Source organism: Hemicordylus capensis, chromosome 2, assembly GCF_027244095.1.
Source record: "Hemicordylus capensis ecotype Gifberg chromosome 2, rHemCap1.1.pri, whole genome shotgun sequence".
Classification (NCBI taxonomy): Eukaryota; Metazoa; Chordata; class Lepidosauria; order Squamata; family Cordylidae; genus Hemicordylus; species Hemicordylus capensis.
Genome location: NC_069658.1, coordinates 143,446,503 through 143,465,156, shown reverse-complemented (window position 1 = coordinate 143,465,156; position 18,654 = coordinate 143,446,503). Strand labels below are relative to the sequence as shown.

At 45.4% G+C, this 18,654-nt stretch overlaps 1 protein-coding gene across 1 annotated transcript in view; it reads right to left on the bottom strand.

Moving 5' to 3' along the window:
- The window catches only part of PCGF3 (polycomb group ring finger 3), a 162,106-nt gene that overhangs the window by 142,757 nt on the left and 695 nt on the right, over positions 1-18,654 (bottom strand). The gene's annotated exons all lie outside the window — the stretch shown is intronic.

Below are 18,654 nucleotides of genomic sequence, written 5' to 3'. Positions count from 1 at the left end.
TGAAAGAAGAAGAGGAAAAAGAGGCGGGGGGCGGGGGCAGAACCACCAGCTGCATCCTTTCGTGGTTCCCCACACTCTAGCATTCTCTTTTTCAAGCTGCCAGCAGGGCTAACAGTTGCTTGCTCAGCAGCTGGGTGTGCATAAAGGAGAACTGAGTCACAGGCCATATGAACCAGCGGCAGCCGTGTCGCTGCAGCCGGCCTCTACCTTGATGCAGAAGAAACGTGTTGTGCTGGCATTGCTTTTAAATTTAGTCTCATTTCCGCGTGCGTGTTTGCCACTTACCAATAGCTTCCCATGATGTTCCATCCAACGCTCAGCAGCTACAACTGCCTAAAGCAATATATGAATCATGGCAATTTTACCACTAATGAGGGGAAAGCAGAAGATTTGGGGTTATTACCAGAGAGCAGCAAATTGTCAATTATTTGTTGTTACATTTTCACACACCATGTATGTGAGGGGTGCCACTTGGATTTCCAGCCTCAGACACCAACATGTTTTGGGTTGTCTCTGAAATTAATCCAGCCCAGAGATTTCCAGAAGCAAGAGAAGAGGACTGAGAAAGCACTTCATGGCTGGTTTTATTTGACTAGGATATTGAAGCATAGGGTTTCGATTTAATATTTTAATCCGTTGTAGCCAAAGTGTGTTCAAGGGAGGCTGTTACCTGCTCTGGGGGTAATCAGGTTAGATAATTAAATAATCCATGCTAAATTATCTTGGCGACGTGTCTCGAGTAGCAAAAGCAGAAAAGGAGGGAGAAAGCAGAGCAGACCTTCCAGCATTTCACAGATGAAAACGGGGACACATTTATAACACCCCAACTCTCAGACTAAAGGTTAATGCCCAAGCGCTTCCCAACACCATTATACATTGCTGAAGACTGGGCCCTCTCTCTCTGCTTTTGCTGTGCAGTGAACTGTCTTTTCCTGACCTAAAAGACAAGAAGGAAGATTGTTCTTTAAGTTAAAGACAGAGGTATAGCTTTAATTTAATGGGGGGGGGGGCAGGATGTCCCCGGGGCCCGGAAGGAGAAGGGGTCCCCCAGCTGAGCAATAGCTTGCACATTGCTTTCCCTCTCCCACCTCTCCAAACAAGAAGACCGTTCATGTATACTTGCATGCTTTCTTTGCCATGCTGTTTCATCAGCTTTGAAGGGGCACTCATTCACTGAGGGTCATTGTTTTCAGTCTGGATTATGTGTTTGTCATTTAACAGCCTATTGTTTATGGGCTGGGCAGAAATGTTGAAATTTTTCTATGGAAATTCTTTCATCCTTATGAGCAATGATGGGTTAACGGAGAGGCAGAGTAGGCATTTGCTGATAGCGGCAAAATTTGAGGAGCAGCAGATTTTACCCCTCCGCAAACTTTGCCACCCTTCTGCGGGCAACAGCAGCTGCTGCTGCAAGGGTGGAGTGAGTGAGGAGAAAGTCCCCCCTTTTACCTCATTTTTTAAAAAGGCAAACCTTTTTTGTTCAAGATCAAAGGGCGGCAAAAGCCTTTTTGCCTATGGGCAGCAAAAAGCTTAATCCACCCCTGCTTATGAGACATGGAAAGAACTCAGGCTGTTGACATGATCCCTTCTATGCACTTTCCTCTCCCACTGGGTGGCCCTCACTGATGCTTCTTACTTTATTATTATTTTATTTATGTAACACATTTTTAACACGCCCAAAACTTACGTCTCTGGGCAGTTTACAACAAAATAAAAACAGAAAGGAAAACATGAGTTAAAACAAAAACAAAAAGTTTAACACACCACAACAATTTAGAAAATTTAAAACAATATTTTAAGACAGCATTAAAACAATATTAATTAAAATCCTGGGTGAACAGATGTGTCTTTAAAGCGTCAAGGCACTTTACCTCCCCCCTCCCACCCCCCCACACACACTGCTGGATCCAAACCATAACATTCTACTCAGGATTTTCTTGTGGGAGCCAAAGGTGGTTGATTTCTGCCATTTCTGAAGCAGGTCCTATCACTGAATGTGAGAATGGATCTGGGAGAGGAGCTGCTTCCTTCTCTTCTCTGCTTTCCGATGCCAGGGTTAGCCGAAAGGTTATTCGCCAGATGCAGTTAAAGGCTTCAAGGATACTGGCAGACCTTTCCTTCTTGGGTGCCTTCAGCACCCTGCCAGGTGAGTTGTGATGATCATGATGTAAGGGGGTTCTTTTCTATGCTGTGACCCACTTCATCAAGTGGCAAGGAGTTTCAAGGGCCTTGAAAGGGCAGTCCTCCCTTTGTTCTCTTGGAGGAGATATAGGTTTCTGTAAAAAATTGTTTGATCTACTATTATCTACATTCCTGCTAACTGGGCCAAGAGGCACCTTTTGAAATAGAGACTCTTCTATTGAGCAGGGGGAGAACAATTGTCCTATTTAGCCCAGCCCAGCACCACTTCCAAGGTCTCTCACCTTGTATCTTTTTCAGATCATGCAGCCCTTTGGCACAGGGAACCACTGGGGGGTTCTCTTGTGCAAGACTGTTTTGGGAATCAGTCCTGCTAAATGGGCCAAGAGAGACCTTTAAAAGCCACGGCTCTCTTATTTTTAGCACGTGGAGAGCAACTGTCCCTCTTCAATGCAGCACAGAGTCCCTCCCAGTGGCTGTGGCTGCAGCCTCCCTCTTTTCTTAGAGTTCAAGTCCTTTCGAGGCAGGGAAGCATCTTCAGGCCCTCTTGTGGTACCCAGTTTGGGAATCACTCCTGCTAACTGAACAAAGAGGCAGCTTTGTGGGTAGTTCTCATATTTAGCAAGTAGTGGGAGCAACTGTCCCTGTTCATCCCATTGGCTGTTGCTCGGTCCTGTGTGTGCTTGCGTGCGTGCATGTGTGGGAGCCCTTTTGGAACAAGAAAACATCTTCAGGCCATCTTGTGGAACACACCATGTGGGTTTTGTTCTCTGCTAACTGAGCAAAGCACTTTTTAAAGTAGTGGGCTCTCCTATATTTAGCGGGGGCGGGGGGGGTCAACTGTCCCCTAATCAACCCACCCTAGTATCCTTCTGGGGCTATTGCTGGTGTCTCTCCTGTGCTGTTTCTTAGACTGGGAGGCCCTTTACAACAGGGAACTATCTTCTTGTTCCTTTACAGCAGGCCTGCTCAACTTTCCCAGCTGTTTTTGGACTACAGCTCCCATAATCCCCAGCCACAGTGGCCAATAGCCAGGGATTATGGGAGTTGTAGGCCAACATCTGCAGGAGGGCCAAAGTTGAGCAGCACTGCTTTACAGTGAAAACCACTTGGAGAACTCTTTTTGGTTGAAAATAGCAATTATTACATTTGTAATAATTGTGTGTTGTGTGTGTGTGACTGGAAAGTGTGACAAGGTCACACAGGCCCGCCTCCTCCCTGCTCATGTGCTAGGCTAAGAGGAAGGAGTCTGGAAGTTTTTCACATCCTCCCGGCTTTTAGTTCACATCTCCTCCAGAATGGAGGTGTGCGTTCACATATTGGCCAAGTTTACCCTGAAGTCCCTCCTTGTGAGCTATCAGGGAGCACTTCACACACAATTCGGGTTTTTCATTGCACGTTAGAGTGTAGCCTGATTTATATTCAGAGTTTTTAAAAAATCCACTTTTTGCAACAGTTTTTTTTGGGCAACATCGAACACGCAGTAAAGCCTCACAGAAAACTTGTGGTAAAGCCCTGCTGTCTGGGAAAGCTGCAGGTCTTAAGTCTGGTCTTGTTCTGTCTGAAGAGCAAAATAAATGTGGCCAAGATGAATCTGACACCAAGGCTTATATAAATCTTAAGAGGTCTTCTAATTCTTATACCTTCATCATATTTTAAGCAAGTTTACAAATTAGTAAATGACTTATAATGGCAAGGACACACACCCAGATTTTCCACTTCGCAAACTTCAACTATCTATTGAAGACGGCAGATTTAATCTCCTGCATTTTCAGGCTTGTTACTGGGCATTTATTTTATCTTCAGTTTAAGACTGGAACAGTGAGTCCCAGGTTTCAGTTACACCTTGGGCACAGCTCAAGCACTATTATTTAATCCTACTGAAATCCTGGCAGGCGCTCGGTTCATTATTTGTTCATGGATCTGGGTCACTACCGGTAGTTAAAACAGCAAAGCATATATGGAGAATCCTTGACATGGCTTTGATCTTTTCTTGATATGGGTTCTTGACATGGCTTTGATCTTTTTCAGCACAAAAAGCATACATTGTGGGTGAATCCCAGCTTGAAGATTGCTTGTAAGTCTTTTTATTGGGCCAACTGGGCCTCTCGCAGAGTCACTTCATTAGATCAATTGATATCTTCTGAAGCTGTTTTTAAATTCAACTTTGAGAAGTGAATTTGATATACCCTTCAAATGCTAGCTGGTAGTTTGTCCAACTAAACATTTATTGTCACAGCTCTTTGCAGCTTCTGAAATCCCATCTTTATTATTAGATTTGGAACATGTATTAAACGTACCTGTCAGACTCCCAGGGGATGAGGTGGGCTCTTGGCCCTTCTTGAACTCCAGAATGACTGGATAAGCACAGAAAAGGCCAGCCTCAGGAACAGCCAAGGGAGGAGGCGAGCTTGTCACCCGAGGTCTCCTCCTGGCTTGCTGCATTCAGCCAGTTCCCTCTCCTGGAGAACTCCCAGATCCCATACTCAGAAGAAGCCCCTCCCCATCAGCTGCCTTGTCTTTAAATACCCCAGTGCAGAGCTGACGGGGGGCTTCAAGCCTCCTTCCAGCCCCGCCCCCTTCCTGACCTTGCTTCCTGTTTCCTGCCACACCCAACCTAGCTGTCTCCTGCCGTTCTCCCTGCCTTGCCCTCTCAACCCCACTGGGACCCAACCAGCCGGGGCCCTTCTCATCCCTGCCACCTCCTGAAGGGAATGAAAGCTCCACCAGAGGGATGCCACACCTTTCTCCAGACTCCACAGGGCCACACAGGCAACATGGCATCCCGACAGTACCTAAGCCTGTAACACTATCAGAAACCTCAAGACATTGATAAGATTGCTATCTACTATATCCAAAGTCTTTGGAATAATGATCTTGAACACCCTATTTCAGTAAACCAATGGCAGGCTGCATTGCAGGCAATGAAATTTAACTTTCTAGATCTTAAAATGCAGCTAATATAGGATAAAGCTTTATTCTGTGTCTATTGGACACCTCCGAGAATGTTTAGGAACATGGGAACATAGGAAACTGCCATATACTGAGTCAGACCATTGGTCTGTCTAGCTCAGTATTGTCTTCACAGACTGGCAATGGCTTCTCCAAGGTTGCAGGCAGGAATCTCTCTCAGCCCTATCTTGGAGAAGCCACGGAGGGAACTTGAAACCTTCTGCTCTTCCCAGAGTGGCTTCATCCCCTGAGGGGAATATCTTGCAGTGCTCACACATCAAGTCTCCCATTCATATGCAACCAGGGCAGACCCATTCATATGCAACCAGGGCAGACCCTAACTATGGGGACAAGTCATGCTTGCTACCACAAGACCAGCTCTCCTCTCTTAATAAGGGATGGTTGCAGACTGCTACATGCTGAAAGTCTAATTTGTACAAGGGTACATTTACACACATAGTTTGATCCTGTCTGGTTATCACACTGTTTTCGTCTGACATTCATAAGGTAGTCAATATGACACTGCAGTTATCATTGTCTGTTAAGGACATTCATGTCTTGTTGGGGTATATCCCCGGCATTTGGAATTTAGCACTACATCAAGAACGGTGGATTCTCTGTGCTTGGGGTGTTGCCAAGAGGATTATAATACAACACTGGAAGGACAAATATACTCCTGAACTACAATTTTCGATTACTGATATGTGTTCTTTGCCTGCATTTGAACTGGGGGGTTTTCATTGACAAGGTGAAGAAGAATTCTTTGTGATTTGGTCGAAATTCAATGAACTGTTTGTGCTTTGAAGCATAAGTCATATCTCTGGAGGTGGTTTTTGTTTTGGTTTTTTTAAAATCCCTTTTTAAATTCTTCTCTAATCATGTTAAGCTGTGTTAAGGGATTTCTTTCTTCTTCCTCTTCAGTTATATTCACATGTATTATTATCATCCTCGATTATGTTTATATACTGTAACCTTATAGCCAAAAAAGTGGGGGGGAGTCTGGAGAGGAAGGAGTCTGGTCGGTACATCATCCAGACCCAGGAAATGTGGGTTAACTGCTTACACATCTGGATTTATCAGATTTTAATTTATGTCAAAAGAAGAAGAGCTACCAAAGCAGGACCATGAACGATTTGGCGGCACAAGTGGCATTTTCTTTTATCTCTGTGCACAAAGAGAATGCAGGACCCTGCAGGAAAACAGCTGACTGTGAGGAGGGTATAGTCAAGAAAGGTTTGGATTATTGAATCAAGACCTTTCTCTATGGAGGACTCCTGGATGGAGTACACTTCATGAAGATCGGGTAAAATGTGCGGAGCAGAAGCATTGGTGAATGGATCAGAAGCCGGGGAGGGGGGGGGACCACCCGGGAGGAAAGTGGCCAGGCCGTCTTAGAATTGATGAAAATCAAGGGGAATATACAGTTCAGGAAATCAGACCCTAGACTCCAGATTTCAGGCAAGCTGACATGAATAAACTCAGAGGAACACTAGATAGGATTCCACAGCTAGAAGTCTTAAAGGAAAAAAGAGCTGAAGATTCTGAAAAGTGTGATACTGAAGGCACAATTGCAAACAGCTCCCATGAGAAGGGGGAAAAAATGAGACATCTCAAGAAACCAGTGTGGATGCACAGGAAACTCTCTGAGCAGCTGAGAAGCAAAAACCCTGGACCACCTGGCCTGGCATTCCAAGTAGCCTGGACCACCCAGCCTGGCATTCCTTCAATGAACATATGTATCTTTGCCCCCCACCCGAACTGTGTTTCTAGCTGTGCTTATTCTACCCGGCTCCCAGGAGCCTCCCTGTTTGCAGTTGCACTTTGGATATGCTCAGGAGCTTCAAAGCAACATGAGCTCTCAGTTAATTATATGTCGTGGGGGACAGGTCACTTAGTTGGCAATGGGCTAGTCTCCCCTAGATCATGGCTACAAACAAAGCAAATTGGAATGGGGATCAAGATGCACATCCCCTCCCTATGTGGGAGCCCCATCTAAGCAGACCCCAGAAGTGAACTAATTAAGGTTAACTTTCATCCAAGGCCACTCTGAACAACTGCCCTCATCCTCTTACAAGAGATAATGACACGCTAACGAGCCAATTATAACAAACAGGAAGAAAAGTAGATGAGGTAGTGAAGCAATGGTCTCTCCATCACAAAGGAGTCAGTGATGCAGAGCTAGAGGTGTATCTATTGAAATTATTGATAGGATTACTAGAGAGCCTGTCCTGCCAGAGATACTCTTTTGTGCACCTGCATACTCTTTTGTGCATACTCTTTTGTGCAGCCTTGCATACAGAAGGTGATCCCCACATTGTGACACCCAGGAAAGAGCAATCAGCAACAATACATTCTGTGCAGGTCCACCCACTTCTAATGAGCAAAGTAGGACTGTAGGAATCTGTCCCCAAGGCATATTTTGGGATTTAAGTATTCCCAGTTACATGGCCCAGTGTGCTCCCTTGTGCCTCTCACTTGGGACTCCATCAGACGCTCATTGCAACCTTCGTACTCCCTTGTACTTCCAATTCGGGACTCCAATAAACAACCTTTGTGCTTCCTTGTATACTCCATCGTGTGCTGGGCTTGGGACTCCATTGAGCATTCCTTGTGCTCTCTCGCAATCTATAAAAAGCTTGAAATCACTAGCTTCTTGGCCGATTCACTGGTCACAGACCATGCCAGGCTGTGTCCAGTTTTCCGTGCCACTTTCTGGATGGGTCCTTCTGCTGATCCATCCAGCTTGCCTAGCTGCCATAGGAAGCTGGTCCCATGGAGGTCCCCTTCTTGTGGGCCCCTCTCCCTCTACTAATCCCTGCAACCCTCCTGCTTCCACCCACGCTATCTCGGAGGTTGTCTCTGCAGCCCTCCCCAGAGTCCTGAGGTCCTGTCATCTAGAACAGGTGAAGGTGGCTGTTTGCCTGGCAACTACGCTCAAACTATCTCTTTCTTAAATCCAAACTACCCCGCCCTCTCTCTCGAGCCTCTTTCTCTTGCCCACCTTGGAACTTACACAATCAGAGTTTAAGCTAAAATGCCTCATTGCAGTTGGTTTACTTAGAAATGTATTTTTATTAGACTTTTAGCTAAAATGCCTCATAATAGTAGACCTATCTAGAAATGTATTTTTAATTGCTTTAATCACACAGTTCTCTTTTCTGTATACCCCTCCCTCAAATAAATTCTTCTTATTTTGAAACTATAACTTTGTCTCAATACAGTCGTGTTTTTTTTAAATCCAAATGTTTTGCACAAATTAAAACTGGTGAAGCTGACTCCCTTTAAGAGGTAATTCCCCCACAAAGCCCAAACATTGGGGTGCTGACCAACACCCCAGGGCAGTTCCATTACCAACTGCTGCTAGTCAGTGGTGACCAATTTCATCTTGAAGTTGTTCATGGGATTTTCCTCAGGACCGGCATTGTAAAGCTGGCCAAGAAACAGGGAGAACGCCTGCAGAATGTTTTCCAGCCAATCGTTGCAAGGGAAATGCAGAAACCCAAGGGTACTGAGGCAGCTCTAGAAGGGATCATTTCCATTCGGTGTCCAAGAACAAAAAATGAAGGACTTGCCTACTGCTGAACCAAAGTAGAACTTGCTGATTTTACTTACTGGTTTTGTAGGAAGCCCTGGAACTGGATTTGGGCAATGCTCCCGCAGAGGTCTTGCATGTGGGTGTGGCTGGGGATTGAAGGGGCTATGTAGGAGGGATTGGCCACATCCTAATTCCTAGAAAAGGGAGCAGATAATGGGGAGGAAGGTTTCCAGTTCTGGGGAGTTTTGTGGAGAGGAATGAGAGCTGGACCAAGCCCAGGTGGATGGAGGGATTGGGAGGAAAGTGTAGGAATCAAGGTCCATGGAGCATTGACTCCCATCTGCTCTGCTTAAAATTATAAATAAAACATATTTTTAATTTGGTGTTTACTCTTTTTATTTTTATATATTTAAATTTCACTCTTTGTTAATCCACCCCAGTGTGGTGTACAGCCCATCGGGTCTGTACCTCTTCTGACTCCTGGTTTCTCCTAGGTTGAAATCAACAGATCTTTTCATAGAGATTGGTTTCCACAGACCTCCTCACTTTTTCATGTTTGTGCTGCATCCATGGTATAGCTACCACTTGAAAAACTGGTGGAGGTTTGTTGCAGGGAGTGGGGGATATCTATTCACAATAATAGAGCTTTGGCAGGATGAAGGGGAGTGATGTAAAGATGGGCCAGGGCAGAAAATCCTTGATTCACAGCAGGCAGCCAAAATCAAGCAAGAAGGCACAGCAGAAGCCAAGACACTAGGGATGGCCCACCAGAGGCTTTCCGACTGTTGTTGGACTACCACTCCCATCATCCCCTGCTGCTGTTGGTGGGACTACACAACTCCCATCACCGTGCCACAAAACATGGTGGCTGGAGATTATAGAAGGCATAGTCTGAAATCATCCCCAGGTGACAGAGCTGTAATCCCAACAACAGAAACTGAGGATGATGGGAATTATAGTCAACAGTTACCGAGCCTCAGTTTGGCCACCCCTGCAACAATAAATATGATGGTGCAAATCCAAATGTGTTTATGAAGCAAACCATCATGTTCTGGGCAACTCTTTGTCTGGGGACAAGATAAAGAAATCAAGGTGAAAACAAGACATTTCAAGACAAGGCCCATTAAGAAAATGCCACTTAAATATCAGTCTGCAGATCTAAAACTCACCTTTGTATCTCTTTCTTCCCTCTCTATCCTACCAGCAATGAAAAGCTTCCCTGTAAACATTTAGAAAGGATCTGGTTCTGCATGTGAATCTCAGCACTGTTATCAATGCAAGTGCTGAGGGCAACCTCAGCCAGATAAATATGCATCAACACTGTAATCTCTCCTGGTGGGTGAGTGGAATTGCAGGCCCTAGACAAGGCTGAGGAGAACAACCCCACACACCAAATTTCCATTCCCTTGCTGGCTAAGTTAGGGTTAGGGTTTCCAAAAGCCTGATTTATATTCAAGGTGTTGAAGACCACACCACAGAAGGCAAGTAGGTGGAAGAGAGGATAGTGGGAAATGTCTTTCATTTAATACACGGATGCAGAAGGCCCCAATCCAGTGGCAGGGAGGAGTACGGGCTGCGCCTGGACTTGGAGCTTGGGGTGTTCACCCAGAGAAGGGGAGGCACAGTTGCACAAAAAACAGCTTCATACCAGGAGTAGAAGCCACACCTTAATTTACAGAACTCCCTTCAAACTAGTTACGAAGGTTGTTTCCCAAGTTTGCACCCACTTCCTTTGTCCTGTCTCTTGATCGTGAGTCTGGATCAAGTCTGGAAGGCAAGACCACACCTTCCCCTAGCTCTGATTGCAGTGCGGGGTGCTAGTGTTGCAAGAAACCACTCTGTGTGCTGCTGCTTCCCCAGGGGTGGCACACCTTACAGTGGGGTAAGGGGCAGCCCACAGCAGCCTGGAGAGATTCAGAACTGCAGAAGGTTTAGAACCCAGCCAAATCCAAGCCCGACAGTGCCCTGACTCTTTTTGGTCCACCCTCTAATTAAAAGATAATTAATGAGCAACTGCTAACTGGGCAAAGAGGTACCGGTACTTTTTTAACGTGGCGATTCTCTTTATTTAGCAGGGGGAAAGTAACTGGCCCTATCCACCCCCAGCACAGTACCTCCAGTGACTGTTGCTGGTGTCTATCTTGTGTTTCTTTTTAGAATGTGAGCCCTTTGGGGACAGGGATCCATCATTTATTTATTATTTCTCTGTGTAAACCGCCCTGAGCCATTTTTGGAAGGGTGGTATGGAAATCTAATAATAATAATAATAATCAGACAGGTGTTATTGACTGGTTTGTTTTATCCAGACATCGAGTCCTTCCCAAGGACCTGGGATTGCTGAATTTTATTGTCAATTGTTATAGATATCGTCGCAGAATATAGGCTGTTCCCAGTAAAGCTGTAATTGGCTGATGGTGATTTCTGTGGCCCCTATGGTGTTGAGGTGCTCTTATTATTTTATTATTATTATTAATGAAATGAGCAGAAAAATGGAAAAATAAGCCACTGCATGGTCAATATTTGCACAATATAAGTGGAAAATCAGACATCACCAAGACCTGGCAATGGCTTAAAAATGGCAACTTGAAGAAACAAACAGAGGGTTTAATACTGGCTGCACAAGAACAGGCACTAAGAACAAATGCAATAAGAGCAAAAGTCGAAAAGTCAACAACAAACAGCAAGTGCCGCCTTTGTAAAGAAGCAGATGAAACAGTGGACCACCTAATCAGCTGTTGTAAAATGATCGCACAGACTGACTACAAATAAAGGCATGACAAAGTAGCAGGGATGATACACTGGAACATCTGCAAAAAATACAAGCTACCTGTAGCCAAAGATTGGTGGGACCATAAAATTGAAAAAGTTGTAGAAAATGAAGATGTAAAAATATTATTTGACTTCCAACTACAAACAGACAAACATCTGCCACACAATACACCAGATATAACTGTAGTCAAGAAGAAAGAAAAGCAAGTCAAAATATTCGACATAGCAATACCAGGGGATAGCAGAATAGAAGGAAAAGAAAAAGAAAAAATAATAAAATACAAAGATCTACAAATTGAAATTGAAAGGCTGTGGCAGAAAAAGACCCAAATAATCCCAGTGGTAGTTGGCACCCTGGGTGCAGTTCCAAAAGACCTTGAAGAGCACCTCAACACCATAGGGGCCACAGAAATCACCATCAGCCAATTACAAAAAGCAACTTTACTGGGAACAGCCTATACTCTGCGACGATATCTATAATAATAGCAACAACATTGATAATAAAATCCAGCCATCCCAGGTCCTTGGGAAGGACTCAATATCTGGATAAAACAAACCAGTCAATAACACCTCTCTGACTGTGTAAACAATAATAATAATAAATTGAAAAATTAATACATTAACAATAAAATCCAGCCATCCCAGGTCCTTGGGAAGGACTCGATGTCTGGATAAAACAAACCAGTTAATAACACCTGTCTGACTGTGTAAACAATATTAATTAATTAAATATACTCCCAAGGCCAACTCTGCCCTATACGTTGCTTTCCTTTGTGGTAGCAAACATGACTTGTCCCCACAGCTAAGCAGGCTCTGCCCTGGTTGCATAAGAATGGGAGACTTGATGTGCGTGCACTGCAAGATATTCCCCTCAGGGGATAAAGCCGTTCTGGGAAGAGCAGAAGGTTTCAAGTTCCCTCCCTGGCTTCTCCAAGATAGGGCTGAGAGAGATTCCTGCCTGAAACCTTGGAGAAGTCACTGCCAGTCTGTGAAGACAATACTGAGCTAGATAGACCAATGGTCTGACTCAGTATATGGCAGTTTCCTATGTTCCTTGACTTCAATTTCGTTTTCATTTCAATCTTGGGAGAGATTCTTTGGGGGAAACTTAAAAAGACATCTATCAACAAACGTCTACTTTTCCTCATTCAGAAGCTTTATATGAATACCACGCTAAGAGTGAGATGCAACCTACAGGGCTACTCTAAAAAAATAACCCCACATATAAAGGGGTTAAGCAGGGTGCCATCTTGGTGCCATTTTTATTTAATTTCTACATCAACTTGGCCACAAGCTTAGATAACCCAACTTTCCACACCCCTAAAATTGTGGGATATCCCCATACTTTTGTACGCAGATGACACAGCAGTCATCCTACATACGCCAATTGGTCTTAGAAGAGCTGTAAGAGTATAATCCATTACTGTGAGACGAATAGGTTGGTTATTAACTTTCATGATGTTCACAAAAAGAGCGAGATCACAAAAATGGATTGTTGAAGGAAATAGAATTGAGCAGGTACCAAACTTCAAGTATCTCAGAGTAGTTTTCCACCCCATGGGGATCTGGAAGTCCCATACTGAGTACCGTATTTTATGGACTATAAGACTCACTTTTTTCCTCGAAAAATATCCGCCAAAATTCAGGTGCGTCTTATATGTTTTAACAGTTTAATATGTTAAAACTATGAAAAACTGGATTAAAATTAAGGTGCGTCTTATAGTCCATAGCGTCTTATAGTCCGTAAAATACGGTATATCATGCAGATGATGGCAAGGTCTTCAATGGCTATTAAGAGGGTTTTTTAGGAGAAATAATTCCAGCAGCCCTGAAGCTTTCTGAGGACAAACCCTATATGGGGCACAAGTGGGTATTTAATCAAATGTCATTTAATCAAGATGACATAGAGAGCATGCAAATAAGTTCTTACGGTTCATTCTTGCTGCCCCTAGATGTGTCTCTAACGCAGCACTCAGACTGTTGACCAGGACGCCCAAAACTGAGGTGAGAGTTTGGAAGCACATAATCAACTATTGGCTTAAGATGCATTTTTTCCCATCTGGAATAATTCCATTAATTCTTTTGGATGATCATCTGTGCAGATAGAAATTGGAAATCACCAAGAAACTACTTGCATATGGTCTTTCAACAGAACTCCTTATCTCTTCAGGATATGAACAAGCCAGACAAGTATTCCTTCAGTGGGTGGATGATACAGAACATCAAGATGAAGTCAATGGAATGTCTCAGAATGTGCGGGGTTGGGTGGTAATTGTTGTATGGGAACCAGCGACACTTATAACACTTACGTTTTCTAGGCTGTGGAAGGAGTTTTTTAAGGGCCAGACTGTGCTCCCTTCTGCACCCCTGCAGGGTAAGTACTCCAAAGTGCCATTAGTGAAGCGAACTTGCCCATGCAGGTCAGACGAGGTAGAAACAACAGAACTTATTCTGTTCTATTTCCCCTTTATAAGGAGTGGACTCCTGTACAAGGCATATCACCCCTCTACGGTCACGATACCCAGATAGAATGGAGGGGTTTTAACACAATGTATTGCTTTCATATACAAACCACTGAATAACCTGTATGGTCGCTAAATTTTGTGAAGCAGCAGTGAAAATACGCCCCCAAATAACTTAGTCATGATCCAGCTGATTGTAATATTCTTATTTTGCTATAGTCCTTAATACATGTATTTGATCTTTGATCAAAGTAAAGGTTGGTTGGTTGGTTGGTTGGTTGCCCTCAAGAACCCCCGTGTTAAAAATACTCTCTCTGTGTGTAGAGGGATGGTGCTTAACTTGCACTTTAGGTCCAGGCTTCAAAATCCCCATCCAGCCAGGACACTAGCTGGGTGACTCTGGGCCAGTCACTTCTCTCTCAGCCTAACCTACTTCACAGGGTTGTTGTGAAGAGAAAGTGTGTAGTACACCGCTCTGGGCTCCTTGGAGGAAGAGTGGGATATAAAATGTATAAATAAATAAATAGCCTAGTTGCACCTCTGCCTTCCTCCACGACCTCTTCCAGAAAGGAAGTGCTGCAATGAAGGCAGCTGCACAGAGCAGGGGAGAGACCTCCTAGCCTCACTAGTTCTCCACTCTTTCTATTCCCCCTGCTAACTGAGCAAAGAGGCCCCCTTTAAAGTTGTGATTCTCTTCTATTTAGCAGGGGAAGAGCAATTTGCCCTCTCCAACCCCAGCACAGCATCCCTCCCCAGGGGTTGTTTCTGGTGTCCACCTTATGTTTCTTTTTAGATTGTGAGCCCTTTGGGCACAGGGGACCTTCTTATTTATGTATTGTTTATTTTTCTATGTAAACCACTTTGAGGACTTTGGTTGAAGAGCGGTGTGTAAAAATTCGTAGTAGTAGTAGTTTCCACCTTCATACTTGCAGTTGACTTAATCAAGACTTTTTTAAAAGTGTAATTCTTCTTGGGTGTGGTGGAATGACTGAGTTTAATTAGCAAAAGGGATGTTTTGGGCCCAGGCCCCAGATGTACCTATCAATGCCCCTGGCCCTGGTATAGTGGTTAGAGTGCTGGACTAGGACCGGGGAGACCGGAGTTCAAATCCCCATTCAGCCATGAAACTAGCTGGGTGACTCTGGGCCAGTCACTTCTCTCTCTCAGCCTAACCTACTACACAGGGTTGTTGTGAGGAGAAACCTAAGTATGTAGTACACCGCTCTGGGCTCCTTGGAGGAAGAGCGGGCTATAAAATGTAATAAATAAATAAATAACCCTAACCATGCCACTTTAGGCATAGGTGCCACTTTTCTTTCTGCTCTCCAGTGTGAAAAACAAAACACCTGCTCCTGTTAAGGAGGCAAGTAAAAACTAGCACAGGAGGGAGAAAGGTTCCAACCAAATACCCTCCCTGCTGTGCTGGCTTGCAGGAGTTGTTTTGTGGTTTGTTTGTTTTTACACTGGAAAACATTCAAAAATAGCAGCCTAAAGTGGTACCATCAGAGGACTCTTGCCTCATTCTGTTGTGTGTGTGTGTGTGTGTGAACCAGATGTAATATTTAGCAATGTTCAACTTGCAAAATATAAAAGATTAAATCACAGTTTGCGATCTCTCGATCTCTCTTTGGCATACCCAACGCTAATCCCACACGTGGCAGCTCTGGCGAGAGTTCGCAAGCAGCTGCCCAGATAGGGACGGGGGAGAAAATGGCAGCGGGAGCCAGCCAGTGGGCAAAGATAACAGCAGCGAATGGCGGCAGGTGGGCAGCCAGCCAAAGAAAACGGCAGCGGCAGGTGGGAGGGAAGAAGATGGCGGCGGCGAGAGGGGGGCAGGCAGGGAAGAAGACAGACGAATGGTAGGCACGTGAAGAAGACAGCTGGCGGGGGGAAAGAAGACTGACACCGGGGTGTGTGTGTGTGGCGGGGGGGGGGTTCGGGGGAAAGCGGTGGCGGCAAACTAGAGGCACAGATGCTCTGTGCCCGGCCCAGCTAATTAAAGATTAAATTGCAAAGAGCTTGTTGTATAAGAGACTTTAGTATTGTCCTCCAGGACACTAACAGAGCAAAGAGGCACAATTTTAAAGTGGTGATTCTCTTTATTGAGCAGAGGGAGAGCAACTGGTCCTATCCACCCCCAGCACAGCATCCCTCCAGCGGCTGTTGCTGCTGTCTATCTTATGTTTCTTTTTAAGACTGTGAGCCCTTTAGGGACAGGCAGCCATTTTATTTATGTCTATGTAAACTGCTTTGGGAACTTTTGTTGAAAAGCGGTATATATATATTTATACCACTTATTATGAATAATAATAGGAATAATCATATATGGTCTAAAGCGGGGGTGGGGGTGGGGTAGAATACAGCCTCTCTAATTGTGCTTCCCTAATGGTCCCAACTGATGTGGTGATTTGGCATGTATAGAAACTGTATTTACCCAAATAGAAGACAACTCAGATTTTAAGACCACCCTGTTTAAAAATATGGGTGAAATACAGGTGTAACTTGTCACCTTAAGTGGCGCAGTGGGGAAATGGTTGACTAACAAGCAGAAGGTTGCCAGTTCGAATCCCCGCTGGTACTATATCGGGCAGCAATGATACAGGAAGATGCTGAAAGGCATCATCTCACATTGCGCAGGAGGAGACAATGGTAAATCCCACCTGTATTCTACCAAAGATAACCACAGGGCTCTGTGGGCGCCAGGAGTCAAAATCAATTTGACGGCACACTTTACTTACAGGCGTAACCTGTATTGACCTAAAAGGAAGTGGACTCTGAATTTAAAATGACCCCCGCCCCGCCGTTTCTAACACCAAAAGAACTTGGGGGGAAAATGAGTCTGGGATTCAGGTTAATATGGTAGTACTGCTGAGGTTGGGGGAGAATTCACAACTATCCCATGACTAGTATACCCTTTAGACCAGCTTCCAGCTACTGTACCAGTTGCCATTTCTCTCCTCCCCCACCCCCCAACCCACAAGCCCAGGCGCCGAGCCAGCCGAGCAGCAACCTGGGTCCAGCCCCACCCGGCAGCCCCTCTGACGACATCCTGTGCGTGTGATGTCACACACACAGGGGCGTGCCTGAGCCCCAAGAGAAATCCCCTCCCTGCCCATGAGCGAGCACTTGCCCATCCTTTTCAGGCAGTTTGCTGCCTGAAAGCATCTATTCCCCTTTCTCTTCCTCCAGATAGGGAGAGAAAGGGGAATAGATGCTTTCAGGCAGCAAGCGCTGCCTGAAATGACAGGGAAGGGCTCACTTGGGCTCTTCGGAGCTTGAGACCATGCCCCCTTTGCACATGACATCACACACAATGGAATGACATCACACAAAGGGGGTGTGGCCTCGAGCTCCCAAGAGCCCGAGCGAGCCCTTCCCTGTCATTTCAGGCAGTGCTTGCTTCCTGAAAGCATCTATTCTCCCTTTCTCTCCCTGGAGGAAGAGAAAGGGGAATAGATGCTTTCAGGCAGGAAACGCTGCCTGAAAAGGATGGGCAAGTGCTCACCTGGGTGTGGGCGTGGGGGGCAGTTTCATTCAGGCCTCTTCCAGAGCCCGAGCCACGTTCCCCTGCGGGATTCAGCAGCCCCTTCTTTGAACCCGTTCGTACAATGGTGGCTACATTCCTGCCCAAGCCATGTGCTTGACGTTGGCACACTGCAAACATTGTATGGTATATATATGCTGAATTTGATGATAAGCATATTGTAAGACAATTGTGCTTTTCTAATTTATCCTTACCAAAAGAACAACTGCCTTCCGTATTAAAGTCAGCTGAGGACAGGCTTCTCTGCAGACTGCATCTTACAGCAGGCAGCCAAGAGCCTTCAACAATGGACAGCACCCTGACTTGTACGGAAGGTGTTCTGCTCACACAGAAGGGGCAGTTTTCACCCATCCCAATATGTCCCCGAGAGTTGGGGGAGCTCCAGAGTAGATTTTGGGAGTGTCCAAGGAGCAGCAGAGGATGGGGGGACCTGTGAGAATTATCAGCTCCCCTTGCGTGAGCGGATCCTCTCCCATTCACCTTACTAGTCAGGGTTGTAATGCCCAAGGGTAGTGTTGGGGGCGGGCAGTGGCTCATGAAATGATTCTTGGTATATTAGTGATGCTGCTGTAAGGTGGTCTCTGTTTTCATCACTAAAATACATTGCATAAGAAAAGCCCTGCTGGATGAGGCCAAGGGGTGATCATGCCCAGCTTCCTGCTTCATGCAGTAGGTCATCCAGGTGCATCTTGGAAGCCTGCAAGCTTGGCCTTCCCAGATGCTAGAGGGTATGCACATGGGCACACTACAGGGGAGGGACACCCAAGCAGGGCTTGGCCTCTCCTCGCCCGCCTGACACCATCCCTGAAGGACAAATAAGAGCCCCACCCTGCCCCACGAGAGGGGAAGGATGTGGCCATTTTATAAACAACAGGAAGGTAATCTGAAAAAGCAATCTGTTTGTTCTGTTTGTGCGTGCTGCTGTGCTTTGTGGGCAGAACACAGATATACTGCAGCCAGAGATGCTCTTACCTCTAGACTTTGGGCCTCCAACCCCCTCCCCCCACGGGGGTGGGGGAGCCAAATACTCTTTAGTCTGCTCAGGGAGGAGTGGAGAAAGAAATAGGTGTGATGGGAATATGTTAAGATGCGGGTTGAAATGTTTCCGTTTGTTGAAATGTGTGTTGAAAAGTTTCTGCAAATACATATTCGCATACAAAGGAGTAGGTAGGGGAGAGGGGGCCAGTGTTTGCGGCCTCAGACTGAGGGGGAGATAATGAAGAAAACAGCGGGGGGGATGGAGCTGGGGGGGC